The sequence below is a fragment of the Mustelus asterias genome, chromosome 9 (assembly GCF_964213995.1).
Source record: "Mustelus asterias chromosome 9, sMusAst1.hap1.1, whole genome shotgun sequence".
Taxonomy (NCBI): domain Eukaryota; kingdom Metazoa; phylum Chordata; class Chondrichthyes; order Carcharhiniformes; family Triakidae; genus Mustelus; species Mustelus asterias.
The window spans coordinates 56,987,790-57,007,756 of NC_135809.1; the positions used below are offsets into that span (position 1 = coordinate 56,987,790).

The 19,967-nt window shown below is 42.6% G+C and overlaps 1 protein-coding gene and 1 pseudogene across 7 annotated transcripts in view; both read right to left on the reverse strand.

Annotated features, from left to right (window-relative positions):
* The window catches only part of LOC144498704 (DENN domain-containing protein 5B), a 286,461-nt gene that overhangs the window by 112,399 nt on the left and 154,095 nt on the right, over positions 1-19,967 (reverse strand). The gene's annotated exons all lie outside the window — the stretch shown is intronic.
* LOC144499297 (U2 spliceosomal RNA) lies at positions 8,989-9,191 on the reverse strand (annotated as a pseudogene).

The following is a 19,967-nucleotide window of genomic DNA, read 5'->3' on the forward strand; positions in this document are numbered from 1 at the left end:
AACCCATGTGATCTGAACTGGATACCTGGGTCTTTCATGTATCCGTTTCTTCATTAGTATTATCACTTGCTGTTTGTGGGAGCAAATTGGCTTCTGCGTTTCAGACATTAGAACAGGGAAGACATTTCAAAAGTCCTTCACTGTTTGGAAAGCATTTTGAGACATGCAGCGATGGTGGAAAGCTCTATATAAATGAAAGTCTTTCTTTCATTCTGAACACACTTCACTATCCTTACACCAGTGGAGAAAACGGAGCCTTTCATCATAGCAGGCTGGCCTGAATTAGAATATTGAGCCCAGAGGGGTAACAATTCCAATGTAGTATGGAGACGAGGCACTGATCTTTGCATGAGTCACTCACCCAGGGAGCTGAAGAGCTATAACTCAATTAACAATGAATTCCCTTGATAAGCATGAGTCGCTCAGAGCAGCCCTGGGGTTCCGCAGAAGCACATTCCCTGCAATGCATTAGCTTTCCACAAACAGCTGCAACACACTGTAAACGGAGAAAGAGGCAGCTCTGAATATATGATCTCCGCCGTGGAATTAAATAAATACCAGGCAGCTCTCCAGTTTTAAAGTCCCCGAGAGCTGATAAGATACACATTTGTTGCATTGCCAACCAACTGATTCTGACAAATGTTAAACCTCTCACTGCACACCAAATATCAGCAACTGAGGTTCGAACACCCGGGCAAAGGAGAGGAATGAAACATAATGTCGACTAAAGCCAAGAAACTGATCCAGAATATCCTGGAAAGCAGAGAATCCTGAAAAAAAAAGACCCACAGCAAAAGACTGGCTGGTGTGCCCAGCCTATCCCACACGACTACATCCCAATATACACACTCCACAGGGATTCAGCTAATCTGCTGGGCGAGGTGACTTTTTTTTATTCGTTCGTGGGACATGGTCGTCGCTGGGTGGCCAGCATTTATTGTCCATCCCTAGTTGCCCCAGAGCAGTTGAGAGTCAATCGCTTTGCTGTGGCTCTGGAGTCACGTGTAGACCAGACCAGGCAAGGGCGGTAGATTTCCTTCCCTAAAGGACATTATTGAACCAGATGGGTTTTCCTGACAATCGACAATGGTTTCTTGGTTATCAGTACATTCTTAATTCCAGGTTTTTTTTTTATTGAATTCAAATTCCACCATCTGCTGTGGCGGGATTCGAACCCGGATCCCCTGAACATTAGCTGAGTTTCTGGATTAACAGTCTAGCAATAATATAACTAGGCCATCATGTTAAACACCTAAAGAATTTATAAATCTGGACAACTTCTCTTCTAAAGCTCTTCTGTTATCAAAATTACTCCAGAGAAGAGGCAGAATATCCAAATGCTCAAATTCACATCACTTGAAGGAAGCCAGAGCTGATCTGCTTGTAGAGTCTCCAACAGCTGGTCACAGTAAAACACAGCGCACTAATCAACTTGTGCATAAATATACCTCTCAGTATCACGAAGCCAGAGCTCTCATACTTCACCTCCAGATCAGGGATGGAACCTCAGCGGCTCTCAACATGTCAGGCGTCTAACGGCAACTTTGTTTTATCTGTTCATGGACTGTGAGAGTGTCATTGGCTGGGTCAGCACTTATTGCCCATCCCTAATTGCCCTTCAACTGAGTGGCTTCCTAGACCATTTCAGGGTCAACCACATTGCTGTGGGTTTGGAGTCACCTGTAGGCCAGACCAGGTAAGAATGGTAGATTTCACTCCCTAAAGCACTTTAGTGACTTTAGATGACCTTTTTAACCACAATTGACAATGGTTCATAGTCATCATTAGACTGGAATTTTATTGAATTCAAATTTCATCATCTGCCATGATGGGATTCGAACCCAGGTTTGCAGGTTGGACAGCCTAGGATTGTATCCACTAGATTTCAGAAGATTAAGTGGCGATTTGATCAAAACCTTTAAGATCCTGAGGGGTATTGCTGGGTAGATGCCAGGGTTCTAGCTGTACTGAAGCAGCTTTGCTAGGGGCACAGCAAATTCTGGAACATGTCTTTATTATCCTTTCTGCAGTGTTGTCAGGACTCCACAGCCTTTGCAGTATCCAGTGCCTTCAAGCCATTTCATGACATCATGTGGATAGAATCAAATTGGCTGAAGATTGGTATCTGTGAAGCTGGGGACCTCTGGAGGAGACCGAGATGGGTCATCCATTCACCACTTCTGGCTGAAGACTAACGAATGCTTCCTTCAGCCTTATCTTTTGCACTGATGTGCCAGGCTCATCCATCGTTGAGGATGGGGATATTTGTGGAGCCTCCTTCTCCAGTGAGTTGCTTAACTGTCTCTCTCTCCATTCATGGCTGGATGTGGCAGGACTGTAAAGCTTAGATCTGACCCACTAGTTGTGGCATCGCTTAGCTGTGTCCATCACTTGCTGTTTGTTGTTTGGCATGCAGGTAGTCCCGTGTTGTAGCTTCACCAGGTTGTCACCTCATTTTTCAGGCATGTCTGGTGCTGCTCCTGGCATGCCTTTCTGCACTCTTCATTGAACTACTTGAAAAAATGGCTGTGATTGTTTGCCAATTACAGAGATGGGCTAACAAATTGTTCATCATGTACAATCTTTGGGGAAGCAAAAGCCAGTCTTAAATCATTAGCTTTTTTAAGAACACTCATCTTGGTGCCTTTTTGAAGAATTGTGTGATCAAGTCAACTATCATAGAATCTCTACAATGCAAAAGGAGGCCATTCAGCCCATTAAGTCTCCACCAACTCTCTGAAAGAGCAACTTATCCAGGCCCGTCATCCTGCCACCTAACCTACACAACTTTGGGCACTAAGGGGCAATTTAGCAAGGCCAGTCCACCTAACCTGCACATCTTTGCACTGTGGGAGGAAACCGGAGCACCCAGAGGAAACCCACACAGTCATGGGGAGAACATGCAAACGCCACACAGCCACCCAAGGCTGGAATCAAACCCGGGTCCCTGGTGCTGTGATGCAACAGTGCTAACCACTGTGCCAATGTGCCACCCTATCAAAACTTTCATACACAAATAATTTTGTCTGATAAATGTTTGCATCTTCATCTTTCTCAAGATAACCAATATTTTTGTCCCAACATGTAGCCATTTAAGGTGGATGCATTTCTCTGAATTTATGTACTGCTGGTTATAAGTAGTCTTTAACTCCATTCCTTGTTTCGCTCGGCTGTTCTCCCAGTCTGGGGAGCGGGGTCTCTGCCACATTTCCATATTCTAAACTGCAACCTGTAAACTCAGGTGATTTGAGTCTATGATCGATCAGTAATAACAAACTGCCCCAAAAATACCCAATCAAAGCCTTTCTCAGAAAATCTACCCCATGACCAAATAGATGTTCAATCACCTCAATAAATAAAGATCGAAGGAAGAAAACAGAGGCCTTTGAAATGTAGATACGAAGACATTTGCTAAAAATTCTGTATACAGATCGTAAGACAAATGAAGAGGTGCTTGAAATTGCAAGAGAACTTGAAAAAGTAACATCCAGAATAGGAAATGTCAGTGTTTTGGCCATTTGATCAGAGCTGAAAAGCTGCAGCGGTGGTAAAGGGGAGGGCAGGAGAAAAAGGGGTTGATCTTGGCGTAGTTGGTTGACGAACTCCATAGAGCGGCTGCAAACAAGCTACAGTGGGTGTGTGAGGATGGTACGTGAGAGGTGAGGGTGACACACCATGACCACAGATGTCCTGCTAGGACGAGTTACAAGAAACACCAACGACAGTGTTAACTTGGGAATGGAGTCACGCATGAATCGAGCTTTCCTTCCCTAAAAAATGTTAGTGAACCAAATAGATTTTTAGTGACAATCAAACAGCTTCGATAGCTTTACTGAGAGCTTTTTTTAAATTTCCAAATTTTTAATATTAAATTCAAATTCTCAGACTGAGATGGTGAAAGCTGAACTCATGTTCCCTCCAATACTGATATAGCAACATTACAACTATCCTGATAGAAAGACTATCAAAGTCTGCCACAGAGGCCCATGTATTTCCAGAACATATACTGAATTTTCAGGTCTATTTTAGTTCATATGAGACCCATGATTAATCTCAATGATAATGACACACAATCTGTTCATCCACACACTGAGCAATCTGAGAGACTCCCTTAATCAGCTTCTGTTGAGTAACATTTTGCCTCAGGCAGTCAAAGAAGCAAATGATGATTTCAGCTCCGTACAGTTTGTGTTGCTATCTGCTTCTGCGTACAGTTTGTGTTGCTATCTGCTTCTGCGTACTGTTGGGTCAGAATGAAAGATAAAGCATGTTGTAATCACTGAGATACAAAGGTTATGAGGTCCAAAGATGTGTGGGTTAGGTGGATTGGCCATGCTAAATTACCCATTAGCATCAGGGGGACTAGCTAGGGTAAATGCATGGGGTTATGGGGATAGGATCTGGGTAGGATTGTGGTCAGTGCAGACTCGATGGGCCAAATGGCCTCCTTCTGCACAGTAGGATTCTATGATTCTAATAGGCCACCTTTCACAGAGTTGGTAGGATTCCATAGACCTTAGAAAATAGCGGACAGGACCCAGAAGTGAAAGAAAGGAAAGGGGGGCAGGTATGATTCACATGCGAGGGAAACCCACATTTAGCAGGGAGATTTGAACTTAGTGCTGAGTTCAAACAGATCCCATTTAAGCTGCTGAAAGGACTTTAACCTGCAATGTGGGAGTCACAAAGTGATGGCGTAGTCGTAAATACCCTTGAAGATTAAATAAGGTTTGTAAGAAAAAAAGCAGGCTGGATTGATTTCATTGGCAGGTATAAGTTAGAAAAAATATCAGCTGTTAATGTATGTCCAACAAAATTCTTTGTTGACATTTCCAAAATGTTATGATGTCATCAAGCTGTAATTATCTATACAGGGGTTCTGAGTTCACAGTTTGATTGATGTTTTAAGATGCTATTAAAGGATCAGCTCTCTTTGCTATGGTGTCTAAATAAATTTGTTTTCATAGGAGATTTACCACTTGAGGAGATTTAAAAGTTTTGATTGGATTTTATGAATGGCAGTTTTTTTTCCACTATCAAACATGTATGCATGAGAGCTATATTAGATTGTCAGAAGTTTTTCTTATCTGAACATGGCTCCTGAGATCTGCCTATGATGGATATTGGATGAGTGGAGGGTGCAAATGGGAGATAAGGGGGTGTGAGTGCTAGAGGACCTTACAGCGTCTGAAACAACTGTGAAAAAGTCCCAGAGAACCAAAGTGGGCCTTCCAACTAGCCCGCCACAATACCTGCCTGTCCCTCTGGCTGCCTATGCCCTGTTCCCAGATCGGAAGGTCGGACTCCTTGGTTATCTGCATCTGTCTTTCCGCACCACACCAACACAACCACTGGAGTGAAAATTGTGCCCATTGGGGTTCTTTTTACCAAGTCAGATTCAAGAAATATCCCAATTCGAGATTTCCACCTTGGTAGCCAAAATCCGGCCAGAATACTCCTATTTTCTGATCTGTGCTGTTTTAATGCTGGGGTTCTACGTTGGGTTACTGCTGATGCTAAAATGCTCCACATCTAAAGGTCTAGGTCAGCTGACTCAGGTGAAACCACTGTCTCCATTATCAGTGGATCCTTTACTCAATAAAAAGCAATTGATACAAACATCCATCCAGTTATGTTTATCTCTGTGACAGACCATACAAATTGGCTGCTTGCCATTCTGTTACAGAAACACAGATCAGATGAATGTATTACCATCAACACCAGAAAAGTAATGGACTACAAGAGGAGTGAAGCATGCACACCATCTGTGGGTGGGGTAAAGAGGGTGGGTTGGGGGGCACAACAAAATGTTAACAGTGTCTGCCGCTCCATCTTCAAATACTCTATTTTGCCAACTCGCTCCTGAAGGGCCTGACCCACATTGAAGTCCTAATCTAGGACATAGTCAGGAGTATGGTTAACAGCAGTACGCCATGCAGTCTCTCAGATTTGTATTCATTCAGTTAGATCATGCACCTCAACTCCATTTATCCACTTCAGTACATTTTCTTTGATACCATTGCCCCACAAAGACCTGTTGATCTCAGCCTTGACGGTTCAGTTGGCCCAAAATCCACAAGCCTACCATAATTCATTCAAGTGGTCATTCTACACGTATAATCCAAGCAGGCAGGTTTTATGGTGTGAGTTGTCACAGCTAAGTCTAGCCTTACACTCACCAAATCCCCCCACTGCCCAAAATACATACGCGCCTTTCAATAGGATGACCGCACAGCCTTCAAAAATAGGAACCCAGGTTCCCATTTCCTACCTTGAGCAAGCCCATTATGAAACACCCAATGTTCTCCCAATTAAAACCAGTCAATTCAAAGCACGTCAAGAGTTAGGATCTAATCTGTGTTGTTTAATGGTGCATTGGGCTGTTTCTTTAATCGTTAGATCATTAGATTGCTTTGATAGCCATTGCATGTCATGAAGCTCAGTTACCATGGCGAGTCTGGCTCAAGATTTTGATCTGATTTGATTTATTGTTGTCACGCGTATTAATATTGTTGAAAAGTATTGTTTCTTGCATGCTATACAAAGCATACTGCTCATAGAGAAGGAAACGACAGAGTACAGAATGTAGTGTTACAGTCATAGCTAGGGTATAGAGAAAGATCAATTTAATGCAAGGTAAGTCCATTCAAAAGTCTGATAGCAGCAGGGAAGAAGCTGTTCTTGAGTCGGTTGGTACGTGACCTCAGACTTTTTGTATCTTTTTCCTGACGGAAGAGGGTGGAAGAGAGAATGTCCGGGGTGCTTTGCCGAGGCAGCGGGAAGTGTAGATAGAGTCAATGGATGGAGGCTGGTTTGTGTGATGGATTGGGCTACATTCACAACCTTTTGCAGTTCCTTGCGGTCTTGGGCAGAGCAGGAGCCATACCAAGCTGTGATACAACCAGAAAGAATGCTTTCTATGGCGCATCTGTAAAAGTTGGTGAGAGTCGTAGCTGACATGCCAAATTTCTTCAGTCTTCTGAGAAAGTAGAGGCATTGGTAGGCTTTCTTCATTATAGTGTTGGCATGGGGGGGGGGGGGACCAGGACAGGTTGTTGGTGATCTGGACACCTAAAAACTTGAAGCTCTCGACCCTTTCTACTTCGTCCCTGTTGATGTAGACAGGGGCATATTCTCCTCTATGCTTCCTGAAGTCGATGACAATCTCCTTTGTTTTGTTGACATTGAGGGAGAGATTATTGTTGCCGCACCAGTTCACCAGATTCTCTATCTCACTCCCATGCTCTGTCTCACCATTGATGTGGAGTTGCCAGCGTTGGATTGGGGTAGGCACAGTAAGTAGTTGCACAACACCAGGTTAACGTCCAACAGGTTTATTTGGTAGCACGAGCTTTCGGAGCGCTGTTCCTTCATCTTACTGTCTCATCATTGCTTGAGATCCAACCCACTACGGTGGTGCTGTCAGCAAACTTGAAAATCGAATTGGAGAGGAATTTGGCCACACAGTCATTGGTGTATAAGGACCAGTAGGGGGCTGAGAACACAGCCTTGTGGGGCGCCGGTGTTGAGGATGATCATGGAGGAGGCGTTGTTGCCTAGCCTTACTGGTTGTATGTATTCCCATTTCTGCAGTGTGATATTCCTAATCACGACCTCGAACTGGCCTAGCCACCAGTGGAATCTGTACTTCAGCTCAGAGTGCTCTCTCTAGATACAAAGTCTTGAAGGACGTAATCTATCATGATACTGCAGGTTCCTTTCAATCATGTGAGCAAACTAGTATGAAGCCTATTACACTCCACTGACATTACAATTAAAGAACAACTGCAGAATGGCGAGGCAATAATTTCACACATCATTAGAAGTTTACGGCCTTAGTTTGGATAGTCCATCGCGTTAAAATTTTTATCGCCAAAGTGAACAATAGAACTGGAGCATAGTCTTCATAAGCTAATAAGCTTTTACGTTCAGATATACACCTTACATATCATGCGTCTCTCACCAACAGCACCTCTTTCAACCTGCACCTATATGTATGAACACAAGAGATCCTCCCAATTAAGGCAACTAAGCACCTGGCTGATATACAATTAGCATATCAGTACAACAAGATGAGTCACTGCCACAAGTGATTGAAACATCTTCTAACCCTTAAGGGTGCCCAAAATCTAAACAAAAATCACCAACCGGTATAACGTTAATCTGAATTAGATATTAACATCTTTTACATGTACCCTCACATGCTTCTTCAGTCTTTTTTAAGATGGAATAATACACCAAACAACGAATGCGCTATTCTTTACATCAATAGCTTATCGTGCTTGACTTAAGCATAATAACTCCCTTACTATCCTCTTGCATTCTCATGTGACTGTTTAGAGCTTGTCCTCTGAGATTTTGCTGTAAACCTGACTCAGCAGCCTTTTTGGAGCATGCGAACTGTCTGTGTTTCTGTTTTCATCAATCTCCATACCCATTCAAAAGAAAAATGCCCGGTAGAACATGGATCTGGCGAATGCCTGGGACCAAAGACTTTGTATACAATAGGTGTGAGATATTTACCAATTACTCAGAGAGGCTAGTGAATTGCTGATCATTTGCAATCACTGGGGAAGCAATATTTGCCTGCAATATCACTCAGAAACAATCAAGGATTCTCCTTGGGGAGCAGTCCATCACGTTACAATCAGGAATGCACCACTGGTGTGAGGAGATACCTTTTCACACAGAGTGTAGTCGGGATCTGGAATACACTGCCTGAGTGTGTGGTGGAGGCAGGTTCAATCACAGCATTGAAAAAGTAATTAGACTATCATCTGAAAGGGCAGAATGTGCAGGGTTACAGGGAGAAGATAGGAGGTGAATTGCTCATTTAGAGAGCTGGTGCAGGCATGATTTTTTTTTAATACTTTTCCAATTCAATCAAATCAAATCCAATTCAGAGTCTCAACAAGTTGAGACATTTCAGATCCAGGCTGACAAGACAGGGCGAGCGACCAAATCACCCTGTCCTGGGCCTGATCTACATGAGCCAAGTTGATTGGAGGAGCAAAGCAACACCTCCTCCAAGACTTGAGCTCATTTGCATCTTAGCCAAAAGGCCGGGATGCCACTTTTAAAAATTGCTTCATATGAAACATATGAAGCTTCAATGTAACCCAATGACCTCAACCAAGTGCAGCATCCAATCCATACTACACTTGATCTTAGCCAAAAGGCCGAGAAGCGATGAGAGCTGGTGCAGGCATGATGGGCTAAATGGTCTCCTTCTGTGCTGTAACAATTCTATAATTGTGAATCGTTTGTCAGCATTTAATCAAACCTATCCACATTTTAGTCACATACTGCCTCAGTATCTTTTTAAGAAGAACTTATTTGAATATGTTTTGTAAAAATGACCTTTTTCCCCTCCCCAAATCCGTTTCTTTCCAAAAATATAATTTATTATTAAATTTGTAAAAGAACATTTCAAAACCTTTCGACTTGAAAATGACAAAAAGTGCCATAAAAATCGACCTGTCTCCACACACTGTGTTTCACTCCTGGGTGCCTCTACCCAATTGCAATTCTACAACACAAATTCTTTCTATGGAAATGTGCTCACTAAATCCTGATACATGATACCCATCCACTTGTGCACGCACCAAGAAGGCTGCTACTCATCGCATGGACCCATTAAGTGCGGATGTTCCCCATTAAGCCACCTCTTTCACACTTCCATCTAAATCCCGGGGAGGGGAGTGTGCAATCAAACAAGTTCACCTTCTGAAGCTCAAGCTCATATTTGCTGAATATTTCATGCAGCAGACAGCAGGAAATATAATTTGCTCTCCGTCTCTCCAAATAATCCTGACTGTAGCACAATGCAGAGATGCAATCTATTCAACTCCTGAAATGGGCCTCACAAATACAATCTCAGCCGAGTATGTGATTTATGACGGAGTTCAGCACAAGCCTCTCCCGATGTATTTCATCCTGGGTTATAAGCAAGACCGCCATCCTTAATCCTGAACTGTAGCTACAATGAGAAGACAGCTGTGAATGCAGTTGATATGTGGGTTTGACTCATTAATTCAGTAACTATGATCTGTGTGTATGAAATGTAGCATTTGCCATAGATGGCAATTTGACCATAGAAATTCTTCAACAAATGCTTTACTATTAACCCTGACAGAATAAAACTCTGAGCAAATCACACTCCACAGGCAGTGTGAACCAAGATTATTTTATTTGTCAGAGGATAGGAATATAGGGCAGCATCTTGCCATTCAGCCCCTCTAGCCTATTCCACCATTCAGTTAGATCATGGCTGATCTGCACGTTAACTAAGTTTACCAACTGCCCTGTCCCGACCCAAATCTGTAACCCTGAATGCCAGTGCCTATCAATTTCAGATTTGAATTTTTAATTGATATCCAGGGGAGGGGTTTCCATATTGTCACGAGCCTTTTCCCATTCAAACAGGTCCGTCATCTAGAATCATCTTTCATGGCTTCAAACATGGCGTAGAGCTTTGCCTTGTCCGTGTCATATAATCTTTCAGATGAGACATTAAATGATGGCCCCTGTCACCCATCTCAGCTGGATGTAGACGTATCTCAGCACCATTTTAATAAAGAGCGGATGCATTTTTGCCGATCCGCTGAATGATCCTTATCCCCCAAACAACACCATCAGAAAGATAACCTGATTAATTATCTCCTTGCTGTTGGTGGGAGCTTGCTGCATGCAAATTCTTGCCATGTTTCCTACATTACTACAGTGATCACGTTTCAAACAATACTTCCTTTGCTGTAAAGCGTTTAGCAGTGTCGATGGTTGAGAAAGGTGCTGTATAACTGAAGTATATCTGTCTAATTTTCACTCTCTTGTTGAGTCAATGAGAGAAACTGATGGGAAATGGTAATGACTACAATTCAAACGTACTTGGGATCACAGACCTGAGGCAGGAAAGTGACAGATGGAGGCATTCACTACATGGTAGAGAGCTGGACAGCAGCAGCAGGAGAGGTGCATTCACAACACCAGATGGTTATGCAATTGAAAATCAATAGAGTCTGAAGCCCATGTCCTCTCTCCTCTGGTGTTGTCTGGTTTACTCAAATGCAGAGAGAAAGTGACTGTCGCCTAGAATTCCTTCCTTAGCCCATTCAGGAATTGGATGTGTACACGTGCTGTATTGTTAACCATAACACTGCTTGAAGTGAATTCTCTGCCGTACCCCCAACACTCATCCTTCCCCTAGCCAGTGGCATCAAATCATACCTCTTTCCCCTTAGACACATTGAAACACCTCAATTCAGTCATAGCTCTGGTCCTTTTGTAAGCATTGCAATACCTCAATTAAATCATTCCCCTCTCCATTTTATAAGCATTGTGATACTACAATTAAAAAATACTCCTCTTCCTTTATAAGCATTGTGATACTTCAATTAAATCACACCTCTCTCCCTTTATAAGCATTGTGAAACCTCAATTAAATTCTACCCCTCTCCCTTTATAAGCATTGGGGTGCCTCTTGCTAACATAACTACCATCAGACAACACAATGCACTTCAGCTATTTAAGCCCAAATTCCCCAGGTTCCATTTTGCCTGCCTACCCAAAATAAGTCAGGCCCTTCCACTCAGCGACATTATAAGTGACTAGTATAAGGTTGCTTGTCTGATCATCATTCCATCAGCATAATATTAGCCGTCAGTGTGCAACTGAGCAAGATAGTATTATGTTGCAATAAAGATAATAAGGCAAGTAGTAAGATAAGTAGTAAGTAGTAGCAATGAGCACTGTGGCAGAAGTAATAATATACTTGTCTGAAACAGGAAGGTAACCAAGGTGGAATAGGGACATCAGTGAGTTGAGCTGTGAAACAATGCACTGAACATGAATGCAAGGAGCAGGTTTGAGTCATCACTTTGTTGTGGGAAATTTACCACCGGAGTCAGACTGGAGGTTCAATAACACAGTTTTATTTCAGATACGAAGCTTCGGGGAGAAAGCACTGGTACTCCGCAATACTTGGCAGCTACCTTCTCAATAATACAATAGCAGTTGATCGTTTTTATATCTTTTAGACAATGGGTAGTTCGGACATTAGCCGTTTAACACATCGTTATAGTTGAGTAGACAGATCATGGTGATCGATAGTTAACACATCGTTACAGTCAGACAGGTACAGACATGGGCAGTTAACATCGCATTGTTCATAGAATGGATACATTTCCTCCATCAATGACTGGTTTCGATCTATACATTCAGTGATTGGTTTTGTTGCATTTATGTATTTATGTTCCCATCTCGGGCTGATCTTATTATCAGTCTTTATTGTTCTAGGTCTGCCCTTATCTTAAAGTGCCTCAAGCTCTGACTAGCTTCCTGCAGCATTTCGGTTCCTGCATGTTTTAACTTTAAGTGACTTGTCTGTGCTAAAAGCCAGTGCCTGTTAATGTCCCTTCCCAGGGAACCATTTTGTGTGCCAGGCAACCATTCCTTTAATTTCCCCACTTCAACTTCATTGCACAAATGAGTTCAAGTGTTATTGGGGGGCCCCAAGAAGGTGAATAAGAAAGGCATTTTGCCAGCAGACGTCTTGCTTTACCTTACGGACACCTTTGTGTGACTCTTCACTGAACTGCTCTGTCATTGGCCTATCGGTCATTTTCTTTGAATGGAAAAGGCCCCATTATATTGCCAGAGTCTGAAAGGCATTCTCAGCTGAAAGGGGTCCAAAGCGGGGTCATGGGGAACCCAGAGAGACTAAATCATGCAAGGCTTTATTAACTAACCAAAACATGAAGGCTGGTAAATATAAACCAAAGCTCTTTACTAAACCCATTTTGACGACAGGACATGAGGGTTCATTTATGAGAATATAAATATGACATGCCACATCTGGTCCCGAGTGAGATTGAGGTGTTAGGGGAGAAGAAATATAGCTTACCCTCCTGGGGTGTCCATGTATAATTACTACATTAACTTACATAGTTGTTAGTGATTGACACCAAAACAGCTAACCCTGCATTGCAAGTGGCTACACTTCAAAAAGTGTCTTGGAAAATGCTGAATTTGTACGTTAGTTCTTTCTTTCCGTGTGGCATGTGTCATTCAAACTGGTCAGCTGAGTTTTCCAACTTGGATTAAATGTATTCCTTGAGGTTCGAACACATGATTTGTCCTCCCCTCCCACACACCAGCTATCAGTCGGCCAACACATCCATCCTTGTGACACACTGCCTTCCTGCACCACTTGGCTACACCAATTGGAAAGCAAAAAGACTCATTGCCCAATTGGATGACATTTGATTGTCAGCCAAACAGCCTTCTTCATTGCTATTTTCAATTTTTTAGCTCTGGGAAAGAGAAAGGTTCATAAAAATAACAAAAAAATTAATCAACTTTAATGTCCCAAAGATTTTTCTCCCAGGGTTGTACACAGCAGTGTTCTGGAGATCAATCTTCCAATTCCTGAAAACTCCAAGCCAATCCTGAAGGGTTGGCAACCCTCTGGTCAACTGAATGAAATTGAGTTTTTCTTTGGACTGAAAACTCAAGAGGGCGTTCTGCCCTCATTAAGTTAAATTTGCGAGCTTCCTTATTCTGCTCTTCTCTTTGGAATAATCTTTACCCAGCAGATGTAGAAAAACACCATTGCAAGTGTTAAAGTATTGCTATCATAGAAATGAAGTGCTGGCACAAGTCAGTCTGCACTAAGCACATTCATATCACTTATGTATGAGTTTACTAGCTTCAGGAGGGTACAATTTAAACCAGCACCTCCAGATAGTGTCAACACCATGTATAGCAGATTCAGGCCCAGTAAGGGAAATAGGAAGAATGGTTATGATTCTGTCAACAAAGATTCACCACTCCATGTCCTTGAAGCCTAACCAATTGTCCAAGGAAAGGTAAGCCATCAACTCAGCCACTTGACTATAAGGATGAAGTCTTAAAAGGTCTGAAACATTGTTGATCATAAGAAGAAAAGTAGACCATTCAGCCCCTCTCAGTCTGTTCCAGCATTCAATGGGATCATGGCTGATTTGCAACCTATCTTCATCTACTCACCCATATTTGCCCAACATCCCTTAGATTTTTGTTAACAGAAAGTAATATCAATCTCAAGTGAAAAATGAACAAGTAATCTGGCATCAACTGCCTTTTGCAGAAGAGAATTCCAAATCTCTTCCACTCTTTGTTTGTAGAAGTGTTTCCTAACTTCACTCTTAAAAGGTCTGGCTCCAACTTTAAGAGTTTTAGCAACACCAGGTTAAAGTCCAACAGGTTTACTTGGTAGCAAACACCATTAGCTTTCGGAGCGCTGCTCCTTCGTCAGATGGAGTGGAAACAGCGCTCCGAAAGCTAATGGTGTTTGCTACCAAGTAAACCTGTTGGACTTTAACCTGGTGTTGTTAAAACTCTTACTGTGTTCACCCCAGTCCAACGCCGGCATCTCCACATCCAACTTTAAGACCCTGTCTCTTGGTTCTAGAGTCCCCAACCATTGGAAATAGCTTCTTTTCAACTACCCAATCTATTCCCCTTAATATCTTGAAAAGTTTGATCAAATCTTTTAACCTGCTAAAATCCAGGAAATTCAAGCCTTGTTTGTGTATTTTAATTCCTGGAATCCAAGCACTATTCTGGTAAATCATCAATATGGCACTCTGTACAAGATGCACATGTCCTTGCGAAGATGTGGTGTCTGGAACTAACCACAATACTTTGTTTTAATTCATTCAGGGGATGTGGGCATCGCTGAATGGGCCAGCATTTGTTGCCCGTCCCTCAGGGCAGTTACGAATCAACCACATTGCTGGGGGTCTGGAGTCACATGTAGACCAGACCAGGTAAGGATGGCATATTTCCACTAAAAGACATTAGTGAACAAGATGGTTTTTTACAACAATCGGCAATGGTTTTATGGTCATCATTAGACTTTTAATTCCAGATATTTATTCAATTCAAATTTCAACATCTGTTGTGGTGGGATCCCCATAGCATTACTCTGGGCCTCTGGATTACTAGTACAGTGACAACATCACCGCACCACTGCCGCCACATACTCCAGGTGTAGAGCTTTGTATAGCTGAAGAAGATCTTCTACTGCGTTGTATACAGCCTTTGTGTAAACTCTAAAATTCCATTAGCCTTTCTGGATCTTCTCACTATATTTTAATAATTTATCTATTCAGACTCCCAAGTCTTTTTGGACCTCCGCTGTTTCCAGTTTGTCACCATCTAGGAAGTCCCCCATTTTATCCTTTTTTAGGTCCAATGTGGATGACCTCACATTTGGTGGTATTAAAATCCACTTTCCACAGATTTGCCCGTGAACTTATTCCCAATATACCTTTGGCATTCTAAGCTTCTGCCTACACTGCTTTAACCTACCTTTGTCACCAGAACATTTGGCTATGTGGCATTCTATCCCATCACTTCAGTTTTTAATAAATACAGTGGACACAGACCACCTGGTCTCCAACTCTATTCGATAGACTATCAAATTGGTCAGTTATGGGGGGGGGGGGGGGATCGGGGGGGGGGGGGGGGGGATCAGAAATTAATCTCACCAATTGAGAGAAATCTCACACACTGACCCAAACTATAATTTGATAATCAGAGTTAAGGTTAGCATTGAAACATGGTGATTGCTGAACTGCCTTTATAAACTTCCACTATTCAATCACTAGATGACCCAGTCTACAACTATTTATATCTCCTAATTATTTGTACATGCAAATGTTTAAGTGGGGGTAATTATAGGGCCAGTAAACAAACAGTGGTGTATGATGCAGTGTCTGACTTCTCCATTCATTCTATTGGTAGACGTGTACACCCCTAATTGAGGGTTGGCGTGGTGAACTCGCGTTCACTCCAAACTGGCTGATGTAAGACAACTCAAATGTCTAAATTTAGTCATTGTTCAATCTGAGACTTAAAATTGAGCAATAAACATTGGAAGTTGCATTAGTGATGAGTTATACAGAGGGATTTGTCTGATTCCCTTGATGTATTTGACATTGAAAGCCAACAGGCTTTGCTGCCGGATGACAATCACGTTAATTCATGGCTGCTGGTGTGGGGAGGCCTGGGGACAGAGAGAAAAACCCTCAAAACTGCTTTTCCCATTATTTTCCCCAAAGCACTGCTGCACTTTGGGGGACTTCCCAACTCCAATATCCCAGAGACATGCAAGAAAAAAACCAAGGTAACTGGCTTGATATTTTTTTCTTCCTTGTTGAACAGATGTATTCAAAAATGTGCAGGTTAGGTTGATTGGCCATGGACATTAGTGTCCATTAGTGTCCGGGGGACTAGGAGGGTTAATATAAGGAGTTATGGGGATAGGGTCTGGGTGGGATTGTGGTCTGTGCAGGTTCGATGGGCCGAATGGCTTCCTTCTGCACTGTAGTGATCCTATTCTTTTCTATTATGTTCTAGATCAGAACGTGAGAAATGATTGAAAATGACTTTGTAACGTCATGGTCCTTAACGCCCCTCTGATCGCTCAGCAAGTTTATACATCTCAATGCTGAACCCTAAAACCAGTCCTCTGGTCTCTCCTGATTGATGCAGGCACAGTGGCATCATAATTGGCCTGAGTGGCACTGCCTCAAAGCTGAAAATCAACCAGAGATTGAGTCCCCATCACTCGTCCACTAATGTGGCAAGTGTTAAAAAGAAAGTGGAGTGACTTTTGTTCTGATGTTACCCTCTCGTCCTTGCTGCGAATCACGATTCATGGGCACTTGTGGGGGGGACCAGCACAAGACCCCTGCTGCCTTTGGAATTATATCCCAACAAGGAGTCAATGTTGTATGGACCAGAGAAAATGATCAAGAAAATCTACAGCAAGGTGGAAGGCTCAATTTAAAAAAAACCTCTCCCATGCAGCCATGGGAGGGACTCTTGGGAGCAGCCAAAACATCATCAACATGGTAAGAATGTTTGGAGTTCTCCAATGCCATTGGGAGGTCATGAAGGGTTCCATGGCTGGAAAAGTTTGGGAAAGCCTGGAATAACTCATCATTGGTCACAAAAGCTGTGTATATTTCACAATCTTGCTCTGGAGGCTACAAAAGAAAATGTGACATACACATGTATATACACGCATGTGTACACAGAGATGCACACATATATACATGCACACACAGCCACATGTGTATGCACACACATGCAGACACACATGCACACACACACAAATTAATTACAAATAAAGGTGAAAACAGTGCTTATAAAAATTGAATCAACTTCAGTCTCTATTCTACAGGCAATCTGCAGTCAAGATTTTTAAAAATTCTTTCATAGGCCAGCATTTTCCATTACCCATCTCAAATTGCCCTCGAGGAATGAAGGTTTGGAATTTCAGGATTATCCCAGCAGCTGTAAGCCCATGAACCGGCCAGCAGAACTGATTAAATTCTGTGGCCAATTAAATATTGTGTTAGGTCTCATAAAATTTGTTTAATCTGATTCTCTATCCTTTAAACCACACAGCTCTCCATCCAACCCCTTTTCAAATGGGTCGCCTGCATCCCCTCCCCCTTTCCCAGTCCTTTGGTCACAGTGTTCCTTTTCCTATCGCATCCGAGTTGGTCACCCTGGCTTGTTGGATTGTTGGATTCCTATCTCTCTCTGATGCAGTCAGTCTCTCTCTCTCTCTGATGGAGGCAGTGTCTCTCTCTCTCTCTCTGATGGAGGCAGTGTCTCTCTCTCTCTCTCTGATGGAGGCAGTGTCTCTCTCTCTCTCTCTGATGGAGGCAGTGTCTCTCTCTCTCTCTCTCTGATGCAGGCAGTGTCTCTCTCTCTCTCTCTCTGATGGAGGCAGTGTCTCTCTCTCTCTCTCTGACGGAGGCAGTGTCTCTCTGTCTCTGATGCAGGCAGTGTCTCTCTCTCTCTTTCTCTCTGATGGAGGCAGTGTCTCCAAGTGTCTCTGACTCTCGGCAGTTTGCCCTGCCTTTTCTGCATTCTTGGCAGATAGGCAAAGATGGCCACAGTAAGTGAAATGCCGAATCATGTTCCAACTGAGGCAAGTGATAATCTAATTTACAGTTTGGAATTCCAAATGCCTTTCCAGTCGCAGTTCATTATTCTGCTGTTCCTTGAATGGTGCTGGCCATGGGACAGTCGACTAGCCAGGCATATTCATCTGTATTCTACTTGGAATCTTCTAAAAGCTTGACAAACAGCATAACTGAAAAAAATCAGGTGATGGAGTCCATTTTTAGTGGTCCAGTAGTATCCCGTTTAAAAGGAAATTTGTATTGTCCTCATGTCTGCTGAGCAATGCAGTAGGATTTAACAGTGCACACACACAGACTACAAAATACGCTGCAGATGTAGCTCATAGAATCCCTACAGTGCAGGATGAGGCCATTCGGCCCATCGAGCCTGCACTGACAACAATCCCACCCAGGCCCTATCCCTGCAACCCCACATATTTACCCCGCTAATCCCCCTACCCTACACATCTTGGGACACTAAGGGGCGATTTAGCATGGCCAATCCACCTAACCTGCACATCTTTTTCTTCATTAGCTATAAAGCACTTTGGAATAACTCGAGGTTTGAAAGTTGTGAAGATTGTTTGGCGATTTCCGGAGCAGTTTGGAGGCTTGTATGATTGAACATAAACCAGTTATTGTTAACTCTGTACATATCCCAGGTACTGCCACACATGGATGCTGACTCTATTCCCAAAGCCTACTATCATGTCATTCTCCACATCATTATGTGGGTGGTACTTTTCTCCAGGTGCACATTAACCCTTGCCCTGCCAAAAGGCACTTGTTTTTTCTTTTGATCGAAGAACACCAGATAACAAGGTCTATGCATAAAACAGAAAGCTCCTCAAGAAGCTGCCATGTCCTTAGCCATTCGCTGTCCTTTCACAAATAAAGACCAGGGAGTCAAACCTGCTAATTCTGTTTGAGAAATGGTGTAGAAATATAGGAAAAGCAAATTGTCACGCTGAGAGATATTTACATATGCACCAAGCGACTAAATTATAATTCAGTGATCCGGAAAATGTAGTTAACACCCAGTGTATTCAATTACCAGGTGCAAGAAAAATAGAATAGTAACAAATAAGTCGGGATGTCATAGTATTGTGACATTTTTATATCACAATATCTAATTATGATCGAGAACAGATGGGGCAGTTAGGATTAATGTTGTTCTGTAACACAGAGGAAAGAGTTTCTCTCTTCGGGTTTTCTCTCCTTCCTCTCGTCTTTCTCAACTTTTTTCACGTTTCGAGAGAGAGGAATTTGGGTTCAAACCTCAATCCAGGACTTAAGCCCACAGCCTGGTTGACACTGCTGTAGGAATGCTGCATTGCCAGAGGCACTGTCTTTCAGGTGAATTGCCTAACCAATTCTGAACTGTTCTGGGAGTCCAGGTAAATGTGGCCCTGGAAATATTGGACACAATGGCGGTTATCTTCCAAAGACTCTGGAGCAGTTCCTACAGGTTGGAGGGTGACAAATGTAACCCCACTATTTAAAAAGGAAAGGAAAGAGAAGAAAAAAGGGAGAATTACAGGCTAGTTAGCCTGACATCAGTAGGGGGGAAGATGCTAGGGTCTATTCTAAAAGACGTGATAACAGAACATTTTGAAAGCATTAAAAGGGATTGGACAAAGCCAGCATGAGTTTCTAAAAGGCAAATCAAGCTCAATTATTTTTGAGGATGTAACTAGTAGAATAAATAAGGGAGAACTAGTGGATGTGGTATATTTGGACATTTAGAAGGCTTTCAAACAGGTCCCTCATAAGAGGTGAATGGGTAAAATTAAAGCACATGGGATAGGGGATAATGTATTGGCATAGATCAAAAATTGGTTGACAGACAGAAAACAGAGAGTAGGAATAAATGGGTCTTTCTCCGAGTGGCATGCAGTGACTAGTGGAGTACTGTAGAGATCAGTGTCTGAATGGGGGAACCAAATGTAACATTTCCAAGTTTGCTGATGACACAAAACTGGGCAGAATTGACAGTTTGGACAA